At 55.4% G+C, this 23,237-nt stretch overlaps 1 protein-coding gene across 9 annotated transcripts in view; it reads left to right on the plus strand.

The window, feature by feature from the left end:
* Positions 1 to 375: 375 nt before the first annotated feature.
* Positions 376 to 23,237, plus strand: part of LINGO1 (leucine rich repeat and Ig domain containing 1) — a 213,903-nt gene continuing 191,041 nt past the window's right edge. For 5 of the 9 annotated variants that reach the window (XM_066342909.1, XM_066342910.1, XM_066342912.1 and 2 more), the window contains exons 1-2: positions 376 to 665; positions 1,248 to 1,377. The gene's annotated coding sequence lies outside the window, so the exon portion shown is untranslated. Of the gene's footprint in view, positions 666 to 1,247; positions 1,378 to 1,558; positions 1,702 to 23,237 lie in introns of those variants that run through there. The other 4 variants (XM_066342915.1, XM_066342917.1, XM_066342913.1 and 1 more) reach the window with 3 other exon arrangements.

Raw genomic sequence — 23,237 nt, forward strand, 5'->3', positions numbered from 1 at the left:
GTACGCTGAGGCCCAGAGAGAGGCAGGCATCTGCCCAAGATCACACAGCAGGAGAGAGAGGCCACCTTGTGAGCTTTGTCCTCTCAGCATGACAGGTGTCTAAACCCTGGGCTTGGATTCAGACAACAGCTTCAGTGCTTCCTCCTCCCCTGGCCACGCAGTCTCAGCTCCCATCCTGCACTGTCGTCACACCGCCCTCCGGCCGGTAGGCTTAGCCTCCAGCAAGCACTGAGCGCCCTCTGGATGGAGTGGTCTGGGCACCTTCTGACATCTCCTTGACTCACCTCTAGGCGGGGAAGGTTTGGCTCCACGGCAGTGCACCACGGCCCCGGCTGCGTCACCGCCTCGGACTGCCCCGCGGCGGCGAGGCCGCTCTTCGCGGTGCTCGCGGGTGGGGCAGGTCGAATCCAGTGCGCTATCCCTTTAAGCACGAGCGAGATGGGAGTTTTTAGCAATCGCCGAGGCTGAGGCTGGCGCAGAACATCGCCGCCAGACAGGCCAGCGCTAGGAACTGTGAAGCGAGCGGAGAGCGGAGGGGGCGGCGAGCCCGGCGCCTCGGGGGTCCTCTCGCTGCCCACTGCAAGCTCGAACCCAGGGCCCCGCGAACAGCGGGCGGCACCCAATGTAATGCAGCGAGAGAGGCAGCGCGGGGCGGCGGGGAGCAGGTAGCGCGGGAGAGGGCAGCGACAAGGTAGATAGCGGGAGACAGCAGACTCGGACCGGAACCGGGATGGGGGGTGGCAGGTGGGAGTCAGGAAAGGAGGTAAAGAAGGAGCAGTGACGGAAGAGGGGGGAGAGGACGAGCGCGAGAGCACCTGGCCGCGGGTGTGGGAGAGGGAGCCGGAGCCTCTGGGTGCGAGCGTCCGCAGCCCGAGTTGGGCGCCCCGGCTGGGAGCGCAGCGGCGGCCCAGCGGGGCGCCGTGGCAAAGCTGGGACCGCGGTGGGGTTCCTCCTGGGAGGGGCAGGGGACCTGAGGAGGGTCGGGCCGGAAGGGGACGCAGGTTCGCTCTGTGGGGCCCGCAGGCCGTGCTCGGGGAATCCGGAGGGCCAGGGCTTGGGACCCTTGGGTGCGGCGGTGGGACGCGCGCGCGGGCGTGAGCGCCCCGGCGGGAGGGAGCGCGCGTTAGGGATTCTGCTGGCATCGTCGCGCGGAGGACAGGCGGCAGGAACAGGCGCACAGGAGGGCGCAGGGGCCCTCCTGCGCACGGGCCGCGCGCGCTCACACACACGCCCTGTTGGCTCGCTAGTCGTGGCTGCCACAATCTCGGAGCCGAGCCCTGCGGAGCGGGAACCCGAACCGGAGCGGGAAGCGAAGCGGAGGCGAGCGGGGCATGCACTCCCGGAGCGGAGCCGAGCACGGATGGCGCTCCTGGGACGGTGAGTATGGGCACGCCGGGACGCTGAAGCGCGGCCGGTATCGCGGGGCACAGGCCTGGAGCTGAGGTGTCTGCCCGCTGGCGGTTTCGCGTGCGAAGCTTCTGATTGGGCGGGAGCCTTGGGGCAGCGTGTGGGGATGGGATCCTGGGTGCGAGCCTGTGGGTGCGTGCACGCGCAGAGCGGGGATGGGGCGTTCTCGGCAGCTCAATTCGTAATCGCGCGCCCTCCCGCTGCGCGTTGCCGCCTAACCCTTGCCTGCCACCAGAACCCCAGCGACTTGGAGCAACTTGGTGTGTGCGGGGAGAGGATGGAGACGCTTTAATGGTAGCACTCCGGCCTTTCTTTCCAGAGGATAGTGCGGGGGAGGGATGGGGGCGGGGCGCGGGCTGTGCTACTTGGCGGGCAGAGGTGCGTCTCCACCACCACTTGGTCCGCACAGCAGTCTGCTCTCTGGGGCATCTGTCCAGGCCCGCAGCGCCGCGCTGGAGCCGCTCCAGAAGCTGGAACTCCTGTTACCTTGACTAGGGTCGAGCATGGCTACAGATTCCAGGGCCGGGGGCCGCGAGATCGTCTTTCCAGCTAGGCTAAGGACACTGGGTGGGGTAGTGGGGAGACGTGCCTAGTGTGTAAGTGTGTGTCTATGTCCCCGCGCCTTCTGCTCCGTGGGATAGGCTGCTGGTAGAAGGGAACTGCCCGAAGGGTGCAGCGCTCCCCAGAGGCTGGGGTTTGGAAGCGACACTTCTAAGCTCATTGGCCTGGTGCCAGGCAATCCCTGTTTTGCTTGGAGCCTCCTGCGTGCCTCACTCTGTATGAGGCGGTTGTGGCCATGCTGTGTCTCCGACCCCCATTTTCCTGTTTCCTCCCACACTCTTGTCCTGTGTTGGCTATTCAGGGAACTTCCTGACCCTCTTCTCCACAAATGCCAGCCTGCCCCTACGGTAGAGGGGATAGGATGGGGAGATGTGGTCCGGGATGGTGCCCTGAGAGGAAGGGAACCCTGTGTCCCAAGGAGTGAGAAGCCCAAGAAAGGGTCAGAGGCCCCTCCCCTTTACCAAATCCTCCCTGCTTTTCAGGGCAGTTGCTTTCATCTCTAGGAAGCCTTCTCTGATTGCTCCTGAATCCTTCCAGCTAGCTTGGGTTTCTGGGTTGAAGCAGTTGGTTTCCCCAACAGCCCTCATCCACATGCCTTCTTTCCTGACACTCTGCATCTGAGCCTGTGGACTCAGAAGTCTTGCTCTCAGCCTGGATGCTGGCTGGAGGGTTGTGATGTTGGGCCAGTCAGGATGTTCCTGGAGGTCTCTGGGGTATGGTACTATGTTGTGCGACCAGCTTTCAGGCTTAAACCTTACTTCCACTTTCATTTTCCCTATGGAGCCTCTCAGCCACCTTGTGAGAATGCAGGGTCCCTGGGCACGCTTCCCTCTTCCAGAGAAGAAGTTTGAGGCAGAGATGGAGCTAGAAGAATTCAGGGTGGTCCCTTCTTTTGAATGTGTTCTTTAACCCTTGTCTTTGGGGAGAAGGCAGGGAAGGCACCTAGCCCTGTTTCCTGATTTAACATCGGCACTCTGGGGCTTGCTGCTGGAGGGTCGGCTCAGCACAGCTGTTCTACTGCCTGTCATGGGAAGGGAGGGGGCACAGCCTTTCCCATCCTGATTTTCCCTGGCTCGATTTCTGCTACCCTTTGACCCTAGCCACATTGATCTTTGTTTCCTAGATTTGGGACCATAGCCTGCCAGGGATCTGCATGATGGTTTGCAAATCCTCAGCCCTGGAATGTCGGTTTTCTTCTGGGAATCAGAAGGGTTTCCCCATCCTCATCCTGGTCCTCTAGGCTAGGCCCTGGCCTTGCCCTCCTTTCTGGGCCCCAGAACCCTTCCCACTGCCCTGAGATCTCCATTCCAGAGCTGCAGAGCTCACCTTCAAAGGATTGGTTCCCTTCCCCAGAGGTCTAAGTGTGTATTGGGGGAAGGGCCTGGTGGCTATTGAAACCACTTCCTCCTTAGGTGTCTACCTGAGGCACAGGAGACTAAGCAGCTGTCAGTCTCAGGCAGGTCTCTGTGATCCTCCAGCACGGACAGCAGCCCAGACTCACCTCCAGCCCTTGGAGGCCTCCTGTGGGGAAGTGGGGAGAGCCATTGCCCATGGGTAACCAGACACTTCCTAGGGCTGGGGTGGGCCTGCCAGACCTGTGGTGGCTCCCTGACCCTCTGCTGGCTTTACTCTGGCATCCTGCTGACTCGGTCTTTCTTAGCTGCTCTCTCTCCCCCCACCTCTGCCCTGTCCCCTGTGGGTTCCTGAGTTCTAAGCTTTGCCTCCTGATTGTTGACCAATGCTCTGATTGGCATCAAGGCTTGCTTGAGCCCCTGACCTAGTTCTGTCTCCAAGCCCTGGCTCTAGCCGGCTCCAGCAGGAATGGGCCTCCATTCTGGGCCTCAAGCTGTGGGGAGGGAGAGCCAGGCACCTCTTTGGCCCCTGGTCTCTGCTGTCAAGGGTGACAGTCCCAGCCCCCACTGGCTACCCCTTTAGGAAGATAGCCACTCGCTCCTCAAACCTTCTGACTGGTAAGGGATAGTGCCCAGTGTGGCCTCTTTAATTTCCCTTTCTAGCCAGGCCCTGACCATGCCATGTTTATGTTTTAAATTATAAAAATAGTACATTCTAACAAATTCAGTGCTAAGAAGTTACTGGTTGGGCTGGGCCTTATGTTTTAAATGACAAAAAATAACACATTCTAACAAATTCAATGTTAAGTTATTGGGTGGGCTGGGCCTTAGGGTGACTTGAGGGGGGAAATGTACCCCAACCATTCAGATCTCTTTTTGAGAGAAATGGGACAGGCCACCTTGACCAGTCACAGTCTCTTCTGTGGGCTTCCAGGGCCCAGACATCTTCCTAAGAACCACCCCTTGGCCTTGCTCCTTACTGCCTGAAATCCTACACTTGGGCTCACTCCACATTCGGGAGCATCTCCTGGTTTGAGGTCTGGGATAGACTACTGGACTACTGTTTACAAGTCTGGGCTCCCCTCTGGGTAAGCTCTGAGAGGGGGCACAGACTTTGACCCCCATCCTAGTATGATGCAGAATGGGCTGGGCAGCTGTAGAGGTAGGGGGGAAGGGGGCAGGCAGGGGGCTGTTCCAGATGGATTGGAAGGGCTGATGCGTTTTGACTTGTTCACATATTTCTGGCACTGGCAAAATACTCAATAAATGTGGTGAATAAATGAATGAATGGAGGAGGTGAATGAATGAGGGCTGTCTAGGCTGATGGTACCGTGTTAACAAAGGCACGGAGGTGAGAGGCAGCAGGCATGGGTAAAACGTGCTTGCAGTGGAGTGGTTCATGCAGGGGCATGGCGGGCACAGAGCAGGTGGGCACAAGACGGAGGAGGCCCTTGAATGCCTGGCTGAGGCCTGTGGGCCCATTCCCTATTCAGGGGTTGGAGGGTTGAGGTTCTTGAAGTATTCCATCAGATTTGCAGTTTAAACTGCTCTCTCTGGTGGTCGTGGGAGGGGTTGGCCAGGGGAGCTGGAGGCAGGGAGACAGTTCTGAGGCTGCTATGGGATCACAGACTGATGGTCACAGCAACAGATGGATAGGCGCCTTGCTTGCTTTCACCAGGGTGGCTAAGGGGCAGTGCCTGTTTCCCCACCTGATGTAGGGTGGAGAGATTCGACCTGGGTGGGAAACCAGGTGAGGCGATGCCTGTTATCAGAGTTTCTGGGACCCGAGCATCACCATGCTCACCACCTGGGCACACAGAGGTGGTAGCTGTCCTGGAGTCCCAGGTATGGGCCTTTAGTACAGACCTCCCAACAACACACTTGAGCAAGTCCCTGTGGTCCCTCAGGCCTTTGTGTCTGTCTGTAAAAAGGATAAGTTTATCTGTTTCTCTGGAGACCTGGAGTGACTTTGGGTGGACATTTGGGACCTCAGAAGTGGGATACAATGAGAAGGGGTGGAGAGTCAGCATTGCTATTTGACAGAGGAGGAGTATGAGACTCAGAGAGGGGCAGTGGCTTATACAGTGTCCTGAAGCACGTGAGGGTAGGGCATTCCAGCTTGGGTGTTCCTGGCTGTGCCTATAGCCAGCTGGGCAGGGATGGGGCAGAGGCTGGGGCCTCTGCAGAGCACTCCACAGGCCATTGCCATGGCCGTCCAGCTGTCAGGGAGCATATGGGGCCATATGGTCACATCAGGGGAGGCGCCAGCCCCTGGAAGAGGGATCATGGTTGCCACCCTTGCCTTCTGGATCTGCATAGGTACTGTCAGCCACCAGGGTCAGGGTGGGAGGGAGCCAGAATGGAACCTTGGTGTCCAGGTTGGTTTGGACATGGATGCTGGCCATTGGCAGGTGGCCCAGTTCTGCCACCCATCTGCCAGGGCAGCCAGGGTGGCTCCATGCCCAGGACTGATCCAATTAGCTCAGCATGGCTGTGCCAGCCTCCCTCCCATACCCCACCCAGCTCTTAGGGCCCTGGGGGTGGCACAGTGCATCTGACGTCTGGGTCCTGGGCCTCAGCAGGGTGTGCGGATGTGATATGCAGCCTCATCTTGAGCACCGATTCTGTAGCTCTGAGATTTGGGGGCAGGGAAGTAGCCTCTCGGATCAGTCTGCTGTGATCAAGGCCTGGGCTTGGATGCCATCTGGGACTGGGTTGGAGGCCTGGCTCAGACAGTCTGAGCTGGGTGAGCTCAGGCAAACCACTTGGGTTTTCTGAGCCTCAGTTTTCTCCTCTGTGTCTGGAAGAGTGGTACCTAGTGTGTAGGGGTGTCATCAGCACACTTTGAAGCAATACCTGGAAAGCATGCACTAGCCTGAGGGAGTGAATAATCTCAGTAAATGTTGGCTCAGCTTGACCTCTGCTGGGGGGTGGGGAGAGTCCTACTGGAGTTTCAGTATCCAGGCTGAAGCAGAGAGGAGCCTTATTGTTAGTATCTTTCAGGATAGGACCTATTTTATTATTGTCCACAAATGTTTGCACCCTCCCCTCGCCTTGTATGGTCCTCATGGAAGTTCTGTAAGTAGGCAGAATGTCACTGTGCCACTTTACAGATGCTGAATCTGGGGCATGGCTCTCCAGAGTTGTACAGTTAGTCAGGCTTGACCCTGTCTTTGGACTCCTAGCCCAGGACTCTTGTTCCATGGAGTGTTCTCAAACTTTGGGTGTACAGGCATGTCTAGAGATTCCCTGAACAGCCCTCTCTTCATCACAGGTGCAGGGACAGGCTGTCATGGTGACAAGCAGCCAGTCCCCCCTTGAGTGGTGTGGGGACTCTCAGAGAAGCAGCAGTTGCTGCATTTCTCTGGCTACCCAGCTCTGGATAGGGGTGAAGGGGTGTGGTGCCAGGAAATAGGGAGGGGTGGGTCTTTACCTCCTGGCTGCCCTGGGCCAGGCCAAGGCAAGCAGAGCTCAGCCTTCTGGGCAGGATGGGGAGAGCACTGGGCTCCACCTGCTGACCAGCTAGGTGACCTTGGCTGGGTTACTGTCCCTCTGGGCCTTAGTTTCTCTCTTTGTAAGTTTGAGATAATTATCTCCTACCAGTCTCACAAGGCTGTTCTTGAGGCTCTACTATAAATATATATATATATTTTCAAATTTTTGTATTTACTGATTTTAGCGAGAGAGGAAGGAAGGGAGGGAGGGGGAGAGAGAGAGAGAAAGAGAGAGAGAGAGAGAGAGACATGAACATCAATCTGTTCCTGTATGTGTGCTGTCCAGGGATCGGACCTGCAACCTCTGTGCTTCGGATGATATTCCAACCAATGGAGCCATCCAGCCAGGGCAAATATATATATATCTTTTATAAACACAATATTCTACAGAGGTGAGAGTAGGAGTTCCCAGTCCTCCATCTGATGATCCTGTCATCATTTAGCGACTTGCTTGCTAGGGACTTCCTCTGGGCTGGCTCTGCTGTCTGTGCAGAGTATCCTAATCAGACGAGATGAATGAGGCTAGCCCCCACCCTCTTGAGGATTGCAGCCTACAGTAACTGTGGACTCTGTGGCTTTCCACTGTCCCCCAAACACACACTTGCCATCACGCTCCTGCTCACACACTTTGAGGGCTCCTGTTGCCCCCAGGCTTGTGTCCAGACCCCTTGGTGTCTTGCACAGCCCTCCCTCTGCCCCTCTGCCCCGCAGTCTCCCTCCGTGCCCCAGGCTCCAGCCAGTGCCACTCACTCCTCCCTAGGGATTGGGTGTGCTGTCCTTCCCCCAGTTCCTGCCAGGGTGAACCTCACCCACTTTTCCATACTCAGCCCAATTGCCCTCCCCATATTTAGACACCCTCCCCGTCTGCCTCATTGGAAGCAGTTTCTCCCTCCTCAGAACTGAAAGCAGTGTATCTACATTTAGCAAATGTTTGCTGTGTACCCACTGGGTGCAAGGTCTACTATGTGTGAGGCTTGTGACATAAGGCCTAGGAATACCTTGGTGGCAGGGGCCAGACTTATCCGTTCTGGGTGCTTGGTCCGTCCACAGGCCTGGAGCCACATGGGCTGAGCAGGGAGGGTCATGTGGCATGTCACCAAGGGCCTCTGTGGCCACTTCCTTCCCCTTTGGGCCGGGGCTTTGGGCCAAGCCTAAATCAGATGCGGCCTGGCCAGCATTTGTGTAGGTCAGCTGGCCCTGGCTGGCCATTGCAATCTTGGCCATTTATTCCAGACCAGAAGCTCGATAGGCAGGGGCCAGAGAGAAAGAGGTGTGGTCCACCCTCTCTTTGATGCACTGCCAGGGTTGGGGTTGAGGGACAGAGAGGAGGGGAAACTGAGACAGACAGGAGCTTTCGCTCCCTCCCACCCTCCTCTGCTCCTGCCTCTGTGTTCTGTTTCCTGTCTTTCCTGTTCCTGGGTCTCCATTCTCCCATTTGTTAAATGGGAGTTTCAGTCTCTTTGTGGGGCGATACTGCCTTCCAAGGAGAGGGTCATGCTATCCCCGACTCACTGTCATTTCTGCTTAACGGGTGGGGGCCTTCTGAGGCTTGGAGGTGGTGGTGGCCCCATGAGGGCAGAACCAGCATCGCAGCCCCCAGCCCAAGGCTGCTCTGCAGTGAGAGGAGATGGTGAGCAGGACGGGGTAGCCGGTCCAAAGACAATGGAAGTGCTTGTGTTGTGACTTCTGAATGTGCTTAGAGTTCTCCATGTGGAGCCAGGACTCTGGTGTCAGTAAAAAAGCGATTTTTAGGAGATGGCGGGGAAGGGGAGGTTAGCCTATTTAGACACCTAGTTGCCTTCCAGGGGTACTGTGGGGGGGGGGGGCTCTGGTTCACAGGACCAACATTGGCTTATTAAAAATTTGTTGTTATTATTGTTAGGAACATTTCTGAATGTACAGAAAGGTAGAGGGAATAGTTTAGGAAACGACCACATACTCCTCACCTAGATGGAACAGTTGTTGACTTCATGGCTGTATCTTTCTTTCCGGTGCTATTGTCAAATACATTGTAGACATTGTGGCCTTTCACTCCTAAGTACGTCAGCCTCCATCTTTAAAAATAAGAGAAAATATCTATCAAACTGTATGTGGTCCGATATTTCTATTCATTTTGTCCTTGAGAGGTGAGGATGCTGACAGAAGAGGAGACTGAGGTCTGAGAGGTGGTCTGTCCTGTCTGAGGTCACATAGCAGAGGGGGCAAGTGGAGGCACTGGGGGTCTAGGAGGCAGGCTATAGGTGTCAGCCCAGCATGGGAATATGGCAGAGGTGGGAGAGGGAAGATGAGTGGTCTGTAGCTGGGCAAGTGGCTGAGCAGGACCCCCTTCTGGGGGTTCCTCTGGCTCAGGCTGGAGGTTCCACCTGGAAATAGGTGTTTCTTTTCTTTTTCTTGCGAGAGAGACAGAGACAGAGACAGAGAGGGAGAGAGATGAGAAGCATCAACTTGTAGTTGTGGCACCTTAGTTGTTCACTGATTGCTTCTCATACACGCCTTGACCAGAGGGCTCCAGCTGAGCCAGTGACCCCTTGCTCAAGCCAGAGACCTTTGGGCTCAAGCTGGCGACCTTAGGGTTTCGAACCTGGGACCTCAGCATCCCAGGTCAATGCTCCATCCACTGTGCCACCACCAGTCAGCTGAAGCAGGTGTTTTTTTTTAGGTTAATTGTCTCTTCCTTTTGTTTGCCATGGGGATTAATCAGGAATTGCAGCATCAGAAAACCTGAAATAGCTTCTTGTTCATCATTTACTTTAGGAGGGTGTTATTGGGTTCTGGCCATGAGGCACCACCAGGGGTGCCTCTGCTGGCATATGTAGCAGGGACTGGCCCACCACCGGCCACCTTGGAGGGCAGTGGGGAAGGCAAAGGAGGGCTGGCCTGGTGGGAGCACTTAGTATTCCTACCTGGACAGCCATAGGGTCTGAGGAAGGTGGGGGTCTTGGGAGCTTGGGGTTGAGCCTGAGGTCTGGGATGGGCCAAAGACCATATGATGGCAAGTGAGCATGCAGAGGTGAGCTCTTGCACATGTACAGAAAGGGGGAGGGCACAGCTGCCTCCAGCCTTTTTGGGAGCCCTCCTGTGTTCTCCTGCCCCACCGCCTTCTCTCTAGGGAGGCTTCACAGGATGTGTCCTCTGCCAGACTGGGGTAGGCATCGGTCTCCCTGTGCTTCCGTGTCTCTAGGAGTCCAGGTGGTCCTATCCCTCAGGAAGTACAGATGCCTGAGACTCCTTATTCTGCCCTTAGTGACTCGGGAGCACCTGGGGACTCTGCGAGGGTCTCAGAGGCCATGGGAATAGGACTGGCGAATATTGGAACTAGCAGGTGGCCCCAGGAATGACCTTAATCTTCTTGTAGGTTCAAGATAGGGAAACTGAGGCAGCCACCAGAGTGGCCAGCCCTGTCTTGGGTTGTGTAGTGGAAAGCATTGCAGAGCCTTGGTTACAAGCCCAGCGTCTGGCTTCTCAGTCCCAGGATCCCCTGCTTCTGGGCCACCTGGGGGAGCCCAGCTATAAAGGGGAGGGTGAGTCCCACTGGGGAGGGGCTGTCAATTACTCCTGAGGACAAACCCTGGGTTCCCATTAGGTTCCCACTCCCCCTCCCTGTGTGTGTGGCCCCTCAGCCCTCAGGGGCTGGGACTGGCCTCCTGTGCTCCCTGGTCCCTGCCACGCTTACTGTGGGCTTGTCACTCTAAAATAGGATGAGGCATAGTGGGCAGGAGAGGCCCCTGGGGGAAAGGTGACCAGTGGGAAAGCAAGAGACAGACATCAAACACCTTTTTTAAAAAAAATTAAATTTTTTTTTTTTGTATTTTTCCGAAGCTGGAAACGGGGAGAGACAGTCAGACAGACTCCCGCATGTGCCCGACCGGGATCCACCCGGCACGCCCACCAGGGGGCTGCGCTCTGCCCACCAGGGGGCGATGCTCTGCCCCTCTGGGGCGTCGCTCTGTGCTCTGCTGCGACCAGAGCCACTCTAGCGCCTGGGGCAGAGGCCAAGGAGCCATCCCCAGCGCCCGGGCCATCTTTGCTCCAATGGAGCCTCGCTGCGGGAGGGGAAGAGAGAGACAGAGAGGAAAGAGAGGGGGAGGGGTGGAGAAGCAGATGGGCGCTTCTCCTGTGTGCCCTGGCCGGGAATTGAACCCGGGACCCCTTGCACGCCAGGCCGACGCTCTACCACTGAGCCAACTGGCCAGGGCAAAAAAAATTAATTTTAATGGGGTGACATTGATAAATCGGGGTACATATGTTCAGAGAAAACATCTTCAGGTTATTTTGACATTTGATTATGCTGCATTCCCATCACCCAAAGTCCAATTGTCTTCCATCACCTTCTAACTGGTTTTCTTTGTGTCCCTCCCCACCCCAACCTCCTCCCTGTCCTCCCCCCACCCCGAAACCCCCACACTCTTGTCCATGTCTCTGAGTCTCATTTTTATGTCCCACCTATGTATGGAATCATATAGTTCTTAGTTTTTCTGATTTACTTATTTCGCTCAGTATAATGTTATCAAGGTCCATCCATGTTGTTGTAAATGATCCGATGTCATCATTTCTTATGGCTGAGTAGTATTCCATAGTATATATGTACCAAAGCTTTTTATTTATTTATTTTTTTATTTTTTTGTACCAAAGCTTTTTAATCCACTTGTCCACTGACGGACACTTGGGCTGTTTCCAGATCTTCACTATTGTGAACAATGCTGCTATAAACATGGGGGTGCATTTCTTCTTTTCAAACAGTGCTATGGTGATCTTGGGGTATATTCCTAACAGTGGTATAGCTGGGTCAAAAGGCAGTTCGATTTTTAATTTCTTGAGGAATCTCCATACTGTTTTCCACAGTGGCTGCACCAGTCTGCATTCCCACCAGCAATGCAGGAGGGTTCCCTTTTCTCCACATCCTTGCCAGCACTTATTCTGTGTTGTTTTGTTAATAAGCTCCATTCTGACTGGTGTGAGGTGATATCTCATTGTGGTTTTAATTTGCATTTCTCTAATGATTAGTGATGTTGAGCATTTTTTCATATGCCTATTGGCCATCTGTATGTCCTCTTTGGAGAAGTGTCTATTCATTTCTTTCACCTATTTTTTGATTGGATTGTTTGTCTTTCTGGTATTGAGTTTTTTACAAGTTCTTTATAAATTTTGGTTATTAACCCCTTATCAGACGTATTGTCAAATATATTCTCCCATTGTGTAGTTTGTCTTTTTATTCTGTTCTTATTGTCTTTAGCTGTGCAGAAGCTTTTTAGTTTGATATAGTCCCATTTGTTTATGTATTTTATTTCACTTGCCCGTGGAGATAAATCGACAAATATATTGCTGCGAGAGACATCAAACACCTTTTGATCCCCAGCCTGTGCGCCTGTGGCTCTCTGTCAGACCCTACAGCAAGCCTGTGTGTTCTCTGCAGTTGGGGAAGGAGAGGGGGCACCCAACCTCAAACAGGTGGCTCCGTGGTGGTGGCTGTGTGACCTGGGACACATCACTACCTCTGCTGGTAACACAAAGGAAGGCACAAGCCTCTTCCCTCTCCAGCAAGGCAGGGAGAACTGGGCAGGCCGCAGGCTTTTAGCCTGTCTATTTTCTGGTCCTTCAGCCATGTGCCCAGTGGGAAGTGGTTTGGGAAGGGTCACAGAAAAGAAGACAGGTCCTTGTTGCTGGACCCCCTTTCCTCTGCTCTCTCAGTGCTGCAGGGAGAGGGGAGCACTGTACCCCAAGTCCAGGGGCAGGAGGAACAGAGACACACTGCTGTGTGCAGGCACTGAGCCAGGGCACTGGGAGATGGCCATCTTCGTTAGTGGACAGATGAGGAAGCAGGCTCAGGGAGGCCTCCAGCTGTCAGTAGTGGGATTGAGATTTGAGGTCATAGTGCCCCCTTTGCACTGGAGACCTGGTTTCTGCTCTCAGCTGTCCCCCTAACTGCTGTTCCCTGGGCCTTGGGCTTTGCCTCTGTCCAGTGGGACTGGGAAGATTCCTGCAGGAGGCTGAGCTGCTGCCCCAGGCTGGAAGGGAGGCTGAGCCTCTGGTCAGCTCCTCCGCCTGGACTGGCAGGTTTTAAGGGTTGTGAATATGGCTATTCTTTGGGGGATCCTTGCTAAGCAATGCAGAGTGGCAGACTCCCTGGCACCCAGCTGAGAGATTAAGCTTCTGTATGTGTGCCCAGCCCTGCAGAGCCTCTTACACCTGGTACTCTCAGCTAGCCTGTGCCCTCTGTATACTTACCCTGATACTACAAGGTGGCGGGAGACCTGCACAAATGCATGTCGGTCATCCTGAGGGTCACCCTTGAGGACTGAGCAGTAAGTAGGGCAGAGGTACGTTAATTGAACACCTACAGTTAGTCACAGTGTCAGGTGCTTTACATGCAAGATTCCTCATTGAATTCTAAAAAAACAACCCCATGGTTGGTACTAGTACTGTTCCCATTTAACAGATGAGGAAACTGAGGCCCCCACAGAGGGAGGGACTTACAAGATCATATAGCTAGTGAGTAGAGGAGGTGGCATTCGGACTTAGGAGCATCTGCTTCTAAAGGAGGCTCTGTCTTTTGTGCCCCAGAAAGAAAGAGGAGAGTCTGCCACCAGCTGAAAGAAGAAAGTTAGGTTTCAGGGCAGGGGGCACCTGGTGGCTGCTCTGAACTGGAGAGAGGAGGCTAGGGGCTGGATGAAAGCTGGACGTCAGTGTCTGTCCTACAGCTGTATGTCCTTAGGTCTGCCGTCTGCTCTAGGTCTGGCTCCTCAAACTGCCTTACTGCCTGCTCAGGGGGCTGATGCACATCCTTTGTGGTCCATCAGCGAGCCAGCTAGGGCAGTGTGCCATGTGGCAGCTGACCACCCAGGGAGGATGCAAGGTGGGTGCTCTTCTAAGCTTGAGCAGGGCCGAGTCTGCACTTGGGATGGACGGCTTGCTGGGGGCTGGGAGCTGCTCAGTGGGCTGTGGACAGTGGAGAAGGGGTGAAAGCGGATGGGGCATCTGGTGCTATTCTCCATCCTTGCCCTGAGCTTCCAACCCTGCAGGCTGAGGGTCTGCTCATTTTCCTTGTCTCCCTTTCTTTGCCCTCCATAACATGGAGTGAGCATGGGGAGCTGAGTGGGGTGGTGGTGGGGGTCTCTGGCTCCTCCTAGATCCCTCCCATAGAGGCTATATACATATATATTTCTTTTTTTTTTAAGTGAGAGGAGGGGAGACAGTGAGACAGATTCCCACATGTGCCCCAGCTGGGATACCCAGGCAGCCCCCATCTGGGGCTGATGCTGGAATCAACCGAGCTATCCTCAGTGCCTGGGGCCAATGCTTATACCAATCCAGCTGTGGCTGTGGGAGGGGAAGAGAGAAAGAAGTGGGAGAGAAGCAAATGGTGGCTTCTCCTGTGTGCTCTGACCAGGAATCGGACCTGGACGTCCACACACTGGGCCAATGCTTTATCCACTGAACCAACCGGCCAGGGCCAGGCTGTAAATATTTTATCTCCACCACGTCTGCTGCCGAAAATTTTTGCTTTTAACACCCTTTTTATTTTTTCTCCCTTTCTCTTGATACAATGCATGCTGGAGAAAGTCTGTGCTGGGCACTCGCTCTGTTGCTCATGCCCAGAGTCCCCTCCAAAACCACTAATTGCTTTTAAGCCGTGACAGTCGACCAAAGCAGTGTTCTTTATGTTAGAGAGAAGGAGGGGGTGGGAATCCACTACTTTTTCTTCTCTTCCTTCTTCCTTCTTCTTCTTTTCCCCTCCTCCCCTCCTCCCCTTCCTCCACTTCCTCCTTTCCCTCTTCCGCCTCCTTCTCCTCTCCCTTCTTCTTCTTCCTTTTCATTTTGAGGTCTTCCATATTTCTGTGAGGGTTCTGGAAGAGAAATGGAATAGAGAGACCTGTGGGCAGGGAGGCAGGACACCTTGGATGGGGCATTTTGCCTCTCTGGGACTACATTTCCCCCCTTACAAGGTGGTCATCTGTCTATGCGTTCATTTGACAGCCATTCCCTGCAGATACATGCTAGAAGCACCTCAAGGACTGGTTCCATCTTTGCTGTGGTGTCCCCAGCATCTAGTGCAGAGCCTGACACAGTGGGCACTCAGTGAGGGCCTGGGTGTTGGGTTCATAGCTCTGCTGTGAGGCAGGCACTCTGCCCAATGCCAGGAATGCACAGGACGGACGAGCTAGAGGCAGCCCCTGGCCATGGGAGCTCCCTGGTGGGAGGGGAGCCCCCTCACGAAGGTCATTCCTGTGTACCTGAGCTGTAGTTCAGGTGGGTACTTGGTACTGAGGAGCACAGAGCAGGGGGTACGAGGAGGGATCAGAAAAGCTGTGGTAGAGGAGAACTTGGCTGCATTGTGAGAGGGGTGGGAGTTTGACGGGGAACCACTGGGGCCAAGGAAGAGGGGATCCAGGACAGGAAACAGCAGGTGTCACGGCGAGGGGAGTTGTGAGCGGGTCGGGCCAGGGAGGGTAAGGCTGCCTGTGGGCCTCTGCTGCTGTTAGAGCTTTGCATGGAGGAGGGGAGGTTTAGACTTGGCCCTCCAAGGGAGGGTAACAGGGAGCCCTGAAGGGGTTCTGAGCAGAGGACATCTGGGGTGATCCCTCTGGGTCTACAGTAGGGGATGAGGGAGGGAGGTGCTGGCTGGGAGGCTGGTCTCAGGTGAGCTTGTCGAGGAAGGGAGAACAGCAGTGTAAGTCTGAGGCAGGCAAGAGGGGAGTGGAGTGTGGGGGACATCCCTGTCCTGGTGCTTATCTTATCTGCTTGCATTGGGCCTGCAGGCCTTCCCTGGGCTGTGGGGTTGGGTCCCCTCAAAATGTACAGTCCTTTACAGTATATAAAGTTTGCCCACTTCTGATAATCTTGGAAATAGTCCCCTGAGGTGGGCAGAGCAGGCCATCCTCCACTGACAGGTATGGGCCAGGTCTGCCCAGGTCCTGGCAGTGGGTGGAGAGGGTGCAGTTGAACCTAGGGCTCATGGCCTCTAGCCAGCTGCCACATCACTTCTGCTGTGCATCCTCCACCCCCAGCCCTCCTCTCCCCTTCCCTTCCCAGCCCTCCCCTCCCCTTCCCTCCCCAGCCCTCCCTTCACCTCCCCTCCCCTTCCCTTCCCAGCCCTCTCCTCCCCTTCCCTCCCCTCCACTCCCCTCCCCTCCCCTTCATTCCCCAGCCCTCCCCTCCCTTCCCCTCTCCTCCCCTCCCCTTCCCAGCCTTCCCCTCTCCTCCCCTCCCCTTCCCAGCCTTCCCCTCCCCTCCCCTCCCCTCCCCTCCCCAGCCCTCCCTTCACCTCCCCTCCCCTTCCCTTCCCAGCCCTCTCCTCCCCTTCCCTCCCCTCCACTCCCCTCCCCTCCCCTTCATTCCCCAGCCCTCCCCTCCCTTCCCCTCTCCTCCCCTCCCCTTCCCAGCCTTCCCCTCTCCTCCCCTCCCCTTCCCAGCCTTCCCCTCCCCTCCCTTCCCCTCCCCTCCCCAGCCCTCCCTTCACCTCCCCTCCCCTTCCCTTCCCAGCCCTCTCCTCCCCTTCCCTCCCCTCCACTCCCCTCCCCTTCATTCCCCAGCCCTCCCCTTCCTTCCCCTCTCCTCCCCTCCCCTTCCCAGCCTTCCCCTCCCCTCCCCTCCCCTCCCCTCCCCTCCCTTCCCCTCCCCTCCCCTCCCCTCCCTTCCAGAGCCCTATGCTCCTCCCCTGTTTGCAGAGGTGTGGGGCTTTTCAAATGATAGAAAATAAGCTGGAATAGGAGAGGACTCATCCCCTGGATTCTCAGAGGGGCGCCTCTGCCCTTGCATCTCTCAGCCGTATTGAAGCTGCCACTGGACCAGAATACGAATGAGTCTGGCCTGTCATTGCTCTTAATCTGTTGGGGGAGCCTTCCCTGGTCAGACGGCACTCACCAGCAGCAAAGCCATGCGCAATGAGGCCTCAGCAGTGCTAGCCATCACTGACCAGGACCGGTGCTGGGGGCGGTGCAGGACCAGCCTGTGGCTGCTCAGGGTGATGGACTGGGCCTGGCACCCAGGTTCCCCCTCCACCTCAAGTCCTCTGCTTGGGGACACAGCTCTGAGGCCAGCCCCAGGTGGGGTAGGTCACGCATCCCTGCCCAACGGGGAGGGGCACCTGTGGAACTGCTGGTTACTTCTCAGGGTCTGAATTCCTCAACTTGACTCTCTTTGTGCTGCCTCTTCCACAAAGTCTTCCTTTTTTCACTGCTTAGCTAGCTCACACTGAGTTTTCCATTTATAAGTCTTTCATGGCCCCCGGGGCAGGGGTACAAACCTGGTGCCTGAAGGCGACTGGTGGCTGATGAGTGGGGCAGAGCAGCAGGTGTGGGGACTGGCAGTGTGCCGTGTGGGGCCCTGTGTAGGCACTTTTGCTCCCAGCTCTGTGAAGCAGCCTTGGCTTCAGGACCACCATGCCCTTCTCCCCACCAGCCGGCAGCTCCCATAGGCAGGCCCTGCTCTCTGCCCCTGCAGCTTGTTTCCCTAGGATGGCATGGGCTGGGCACTGAGTAGGCTTCCCGCAAAATGCCAGTGACTCTGAAAGCATGAGCATCACTCAGGGCAACCTTTTCCCTTGGATAGCGGAAAAACGAGGCACAGAGCTAGGGAGTGGCTGGAAAGGGCCCCTGTTCCTCTCTAAGCAGACAGTACACCTGTGCTCTTACACTCCTCACGCAGGCATCTGAGGGTGGTCTTTGCAACTCTGCTTTGGAGAGAAGGAAAGTGAGAATCAGAGTGGCTGGGTCCTGGGGGATACAGTCAGTCTGTTTTTGAATCAGTGTTTTGTAACCCTGGTGCCACTAACTCTTTCTGGCAGGACTGGGGGTGCTGGGCATGCAGCGTGACCTGAGGGGGAGGCACGTTGGTGCTATTGGTGCTGAGGAAGCCCAGCCAGGGCTCTCTGCACCTGGCTTTCTCCAGAAGGGTTGGGAGAGGATCTGGACGGATGGAGACTTCGGGGGAAATCTGCTGAGCTTATGTGGCCTCAGTTTGGCCACATGAGCTCAGTGCTTCCGTCCAACCCCTGGACATCCTTGACCCTAGTCCAGGCTCATAATGAGAGTTCTTACTCCTGTGCTCTCTGAAGTCACCGTCATGTGGGCGGTGGTGACGACAACACCCAGGCAGGCCCAGTTAGCAGTGTGGGGCAGCCAGGGAACAGACTGTTGCCTCAGGAGGGAAGAGGGCCACAGGTCACCACCAGAAGGGAGGATTGCTCAAGCGTAGGTCTATGCACTCAGCCCTACAGCCCAGAGCAGGGGTCGGGAAACTTTTTGGCTGAGAGAGCCATGAACGCCACATATTTTAAAATGTAATTCCATGAGAGCCATACAATGACACATGTACGTTGCGCATTATCCAATAAAAATTTGGTGTTGTCCCAGAGGACAGCTGTGATTGGCTCCAGCCACCCACAACCATGCACATGAGCAGTAGGAAATGAATGGATTGTAATACATGAAATGTATTTATATTTTTAACGTTATTATTTTTTTTATTAAAGATTTGTCTGCGAGCCAGATGCAGCCATCAAAAGAGCCACATCTGGCTCGCGAGCCATAGGTTCCCGACCCCTGGCCCAGAGCCTCACTCCTGCGTGGCCCAGTCCTTCTGTTCACACATTAGGAGTGGGTTCACAGGGACCACAATATATCACCCTGGGCTGTAAGATGGGAAAACTGAGGCCCAGGGAGAGTCTGTGAATGAGACTCAGGGTTGCACTCACTCACTGTGAACTCTGCCCCGCCCAGCTGTGCTGCTACTCACCCCCACCGAGGCGGCCCACCATCCTGGACAGTGCTCTTCCCTGCTCAGGGCCATGTCTACTCCCTGTGACTCTGTGGGGGTCCTAGCTGGGGTGTGGGGCTGCAGAACTGGTACTCGTTCCTGCCCTGAAATAGCCCTCTGATCTGCAGGCGGAAATGGGGCCCCAAGGTCTTCTTTTTTGGGGACAGCCTTGTTCTGTCCCGCTCCATGTTCTGAATCTTTTTGGTCTCTGGGCCCTTTGGGGAAGGAAAGCCACAGGTGCATCCCCTTCCCACCACGTGCATGAAGTTTTTATCAATGTTCCCAGACCTCCTGAGTCCTCCTCACTGGGGACCCAGGTTGAATATTTCCCAGGTGGTATAGTAAATGTTAACCATGGTGCTGACCTTGGACAGGAAGCTAGGCGTCCCCGTCCCCAGGCCATACTTTCTCTGCTTTGTTCTCTTGCCTTATGAAGGTCCCCCTGTGCACCTGGCTGGGGGCTATGTGCTGTGATAATCCACTCTTTCTTTCCACAGACTAGTTTTATTTTTTCTTCTTTTTCAAAGTGAGACAAGGGGAGATAGAGAGACAGATTCCGCAAGTGCCCTGACTGTGATCCACACGGCAACTCCCATCTGGGGCTGATGCTCTGCTCATCTGGGGCCATGTTAGCAACTGAGCTATTTCCAGCACCTCAGGCAGAGGCTCCATGAGCCATCCTCAGCCCAGGGGCTGATGCACTTGAACCAGTCAAGCCATGGCTGTGGGAGGAGAAGAAAGAGAGAGAGAGAGAGAGAGAGAGAGAGAAGGGGAGGGGGAGGAATGGAGAAGCAGATGGTTGCTTCTCCTCTGTGCCCTGATCAGGAATTGAACCCAGGACATCTACACGCCCGGCTGATGCTCTACCACTGAGCCAACTGGCTAGGGCTACAAACTTTAGATTTGGATGCCTCCACTTTGCCCGCCCCACTCAAAGTGAAGACAAGAGCAAGACCCACCCTTGCCTCGGGAAGTCACACCTGCCAGCACTCACAGCTTGGGGGGCAGGGCAGGACAGAGGTAACACCGGGTGGGCATGGCAGACGGACTCCTGACCTAGCCTGAAAGTAGAGGTGGGGGGGTCAACAGAGGCTTCTTGAAGGACACTGGGGACCGATCAGGATGGGAGGGTGCCCTGGTGGAGGGGACAGCAAGTGCAAAGGCCAGAGGCCTCTCTGTATGAAGTAAGCAGGCACTTTGTCTAGCTGGAGGGTGGGACTAGGAGGTAGTATCAGCCCTGCAAGTGGTCATGCGTGCGCGTGCGCGCACACACACACACACACACACACACACGTGCGTGCGCTCTCCCCAGGATGCAGACCACCTGCACACACCCCTCCAAGTTCCCCTTTACAGACCCACATGAGCCCACTCTCTGTGGGCGCCGACACCTGCAGCCACCCTCCTTCAGTGCCCACCGTCTATCTTTGCAGAGAGAAGCACACTCCCTTAACATCTTGGTAACTCCCCCCTTTTTCCCTAGCACCAGGGCTCTGTAGGAGTTCAAAGCTGAGCCTCCAAACCCCCTCCCCTGAGTTGTCTGCAAAGTCCCTTCCTGTGTTGCCCTCACCCCTGTGCTCCCCTGAGCCTCACCCAAGGTTTCCCTACCCTGTGATGCCCCAGGGTTTTCTGGACACCCAGGGAAACCTCCCAACCCAGTCCCAGAGAACGAACCTGCCAGGGAACCATGGGTCCTGGGGTTGGCCTCAGCTTGTCTGACTCCCCATGTGACTGTGGCAACCTCCCACTGTGGGCCTTGGTTTGGGGATTCACTGTATACCTCTCCATTCTCCAGCAGAGGGAGGCTCTTCAGCTGGTGTTACAGCCCTGGTGCCACTGAGGGGGCTCCCGGTGGCTGTGAGGTCAGCGGTAGTGCTGGATGGGGCTCTACCCTATCAACCATAAAAGGATCGCTTGCTTAGGTCTGCATTGTATATCAAGGTCCAGGCAGGATTTAAAGGAAAGAAAACAACCATTAGCTCTTCATTGATTTTTGCTTTTCTGATTACAAAAGGAAATTCAGAAATATATTTGTGGGTAACGGAGGCCATGAATGCCCACTTGTGCTCTCCTAGGAGGCCACCACCGTAATGTCTGGGTATGGCCGCTTGGGGCATCAACTAGCAGACTTACTTGTAAAAACGGGCCTGTTCTGAAATAGCCCACACAGCTCGATGGTTTTCATATTGTGGCACACAAAGGTGTCCCCTCTTGTAGGGTGGCTGCAGAGTACTCTGTGGCACCGGTCCCTTCTAGCACATATTTAGGCCATTTCCGGTTAATGCATGGCTGTGAGCATTCTTGAATATTTATAAACGAGTGCCTGTGCTTCCTCTTCTGTAGGAGGGGCTCCTAAAGTAGGATTACTAAGGTGCATGGGTTTCAAATGTTATTCAATATCCCGGAATTCTCCTCCCAAAGGTGGAGCCGGTTCCCCCTCCCTCCAGTGAGTCTTCATTTCCCCACATTCCTGCCAGTGCTGCTGCTCATTATCAGTTGATTTTTTCCCCAGTCCGGTGGGCGAGAAATGGTACCATGTCATTTTTGTCTGCATTTCCCCAGATTGCTAGTGAGGAGAACATCTTTTCATACACATATTGGCCAATTTTAGTTCTTCCTCAGCAGGTTTCTAACTCACTGCCAGTTTTTCTCTTTTTGTCTTCTTATTGATTTGTAGGGGCTCTTTGTATATTAGTGATATTTCCCTTCCTGTGCCTCCATGCCCTTTAGCTTTGCTTGTAGTGTCTTGCCTTACCGATTTTATGTTGTTGGATTTATCAAATTCTTACGTTGTGCCTTCAGGATCTCACATCTGGCACAGAGAGGCTTGCTTCCTCCACTGCTACGATTTCATTTCAAATAAGAATTTTATTGCCGGGTAAATCTTTGAGAAGCCGGGTTTGTAGGCCTTCCCTGACAGCTGCTTCTCTGACTCTGGGGGAGGAAGGCCGGCCCATGCTCCTGCTTATTCATCCTCTCCCCCTCTGTCTGGCTTGGGGTCGCAGTGGCTCTGTCTCTCTTTGGGCCTCTGTCTCTCTGCATCCTGCCCTCTTTTCTGTGTGTCTGCCGTCTCCCACCTCCAGCAGGGTTCCCATCGGGCAGTGGTAAGTAAGGATGTGAGGGGCAGCCCTGGCAGCCCTCTGCGGGTCCCGTCGGGTCGGGCCGGGATGGTGGTAGTCAGGGAGTCTTTGCCTCTCCCCTTCCACCTGCCACGCTCAGTCCAGGTCACGAGGGCTGCCAGGGCAGACACTGGCCCAGTTATGTTGGAGAAACTCATTTCCTGCCAGGAGTCTGAGAGCCCATCCACGTTTCTCCTCTAGTAGGAAGCCTTCCCAAATAGCTCCTTCTAACACATAGCCCTGGACCTGGTCCCTCCCTTTGGTCCTCACTGCTCTCTGCCCCCCCTCACCTCCCCAGTCCGGTGGGTAGCCTGGGATCCACCTGGCTACCTCTGAGGGTCTGGGTTTGCACCTGCACAGAAATGCTCCTGAGAGTCTGTAGCGGTTGCTGGGAGCCATGACCCACGTGGGATATGGCAGAGCTGGTCAGACTTCACAGCCCAGCTCTGCAAGGTGTCCCCTTTTGCCCTCTCAGTACCCCTTACCCCCCCCCCCCAAAGGCAAACCCCAAAACACCACAGGATAAATTTGCAAGTTGCTGACAGAGATGGAGACTTGGATTCCACAGGGTGAGGCCTGATGGCAGGGGCGCCCTTGTTCCCTGTCCCTGCCAGGCCAGGTCAAGGACAGGGTCTGACATACAAGAGAGAAGAATGCATAATGCAGGAACATACCGAATCTGGGGGAGGGGAAACAGCCAGTCCACATTCCTCATGTTTCTAGCTAGGGACTGGGGGGGGGGTGCTTCTGGGGGATGCGCCCTGCGCAGTTACCTTCTGGAGGGGAGGGCCCTGTGGGAGCTGTGAGAGCATATGGGAGACAAGTCAGGGCGGCCCACGGGCTCTTTGCAGCATGGCTCGGAGACACATCACTCCAGTCTCTGAGGACATTGCTCTGGGCTGCTACAGTGCCTTGGGCTTCTGTCCCCTCATGCTTCCTGCAACCACAACAGCCTGTCTTTCCTCTGAGCTTTGGACAGGCAGGAGCAATGTCCTTGACCTCTCTTCATCCCAGTCATCAGGTACGAAATAGAATGAACTAGAATGAATGAGGGAAGAGAGGGAGGGAGGAAAGGAAGGATGGAAAGTAAGGGGTATTGAGTCAGGGGTTCAGGTCTGGGGAAGAGGAGACCTGGTTCCAGGCTTGATCTTTTGGTTTATTTGGGGGGTGTCCCAAGCTGTCATTAGGCCTCAGTTTCCCCACCTGTACAATGGGCATGAGCCTCTCAAGCTCTGTGACTATGTTGACTTGAGTAGACACGTACCCCCTTTCTCTCTCTCCCTCCCTCTTTCTCGTGCGTGCGCGCACAAACACAGTCATGTCAGTGCCTTTCCCTTTGATCACAGTGTTCACTGAGCACCTACCGCAGCCAGCTCCCCACAGCATGGACCTGCGTGGCAGCACACTGAGGGTGTGCCCTGGAAGTCCTGCATGCCAGGCGGTTGTCTTGAACATGCAGGCATCTGATTCCCGGACCTTCCTGGACACCACTGCGCCAGCAGGGCAGGTGGGAAGAGGGTTGTGGTCCCCCTGACCCCTGCCACCAGGCT

Source organism: Saccopteryx leptura, chromosome 6, assembly GCF_036850995.1.
Source record: "Saccopteryx leptura isolate mSacLep1 chromosome 6, mSacLep1_pri_phased_curated, whole genome shotgun sequence".
NCBI classification, from domain to species: Eukaryota; Metazoa; Chordata; class Mammalia; order Chiroptera; family Emballonuridae; genus Saccopteryx; species Saccopteryx leptura.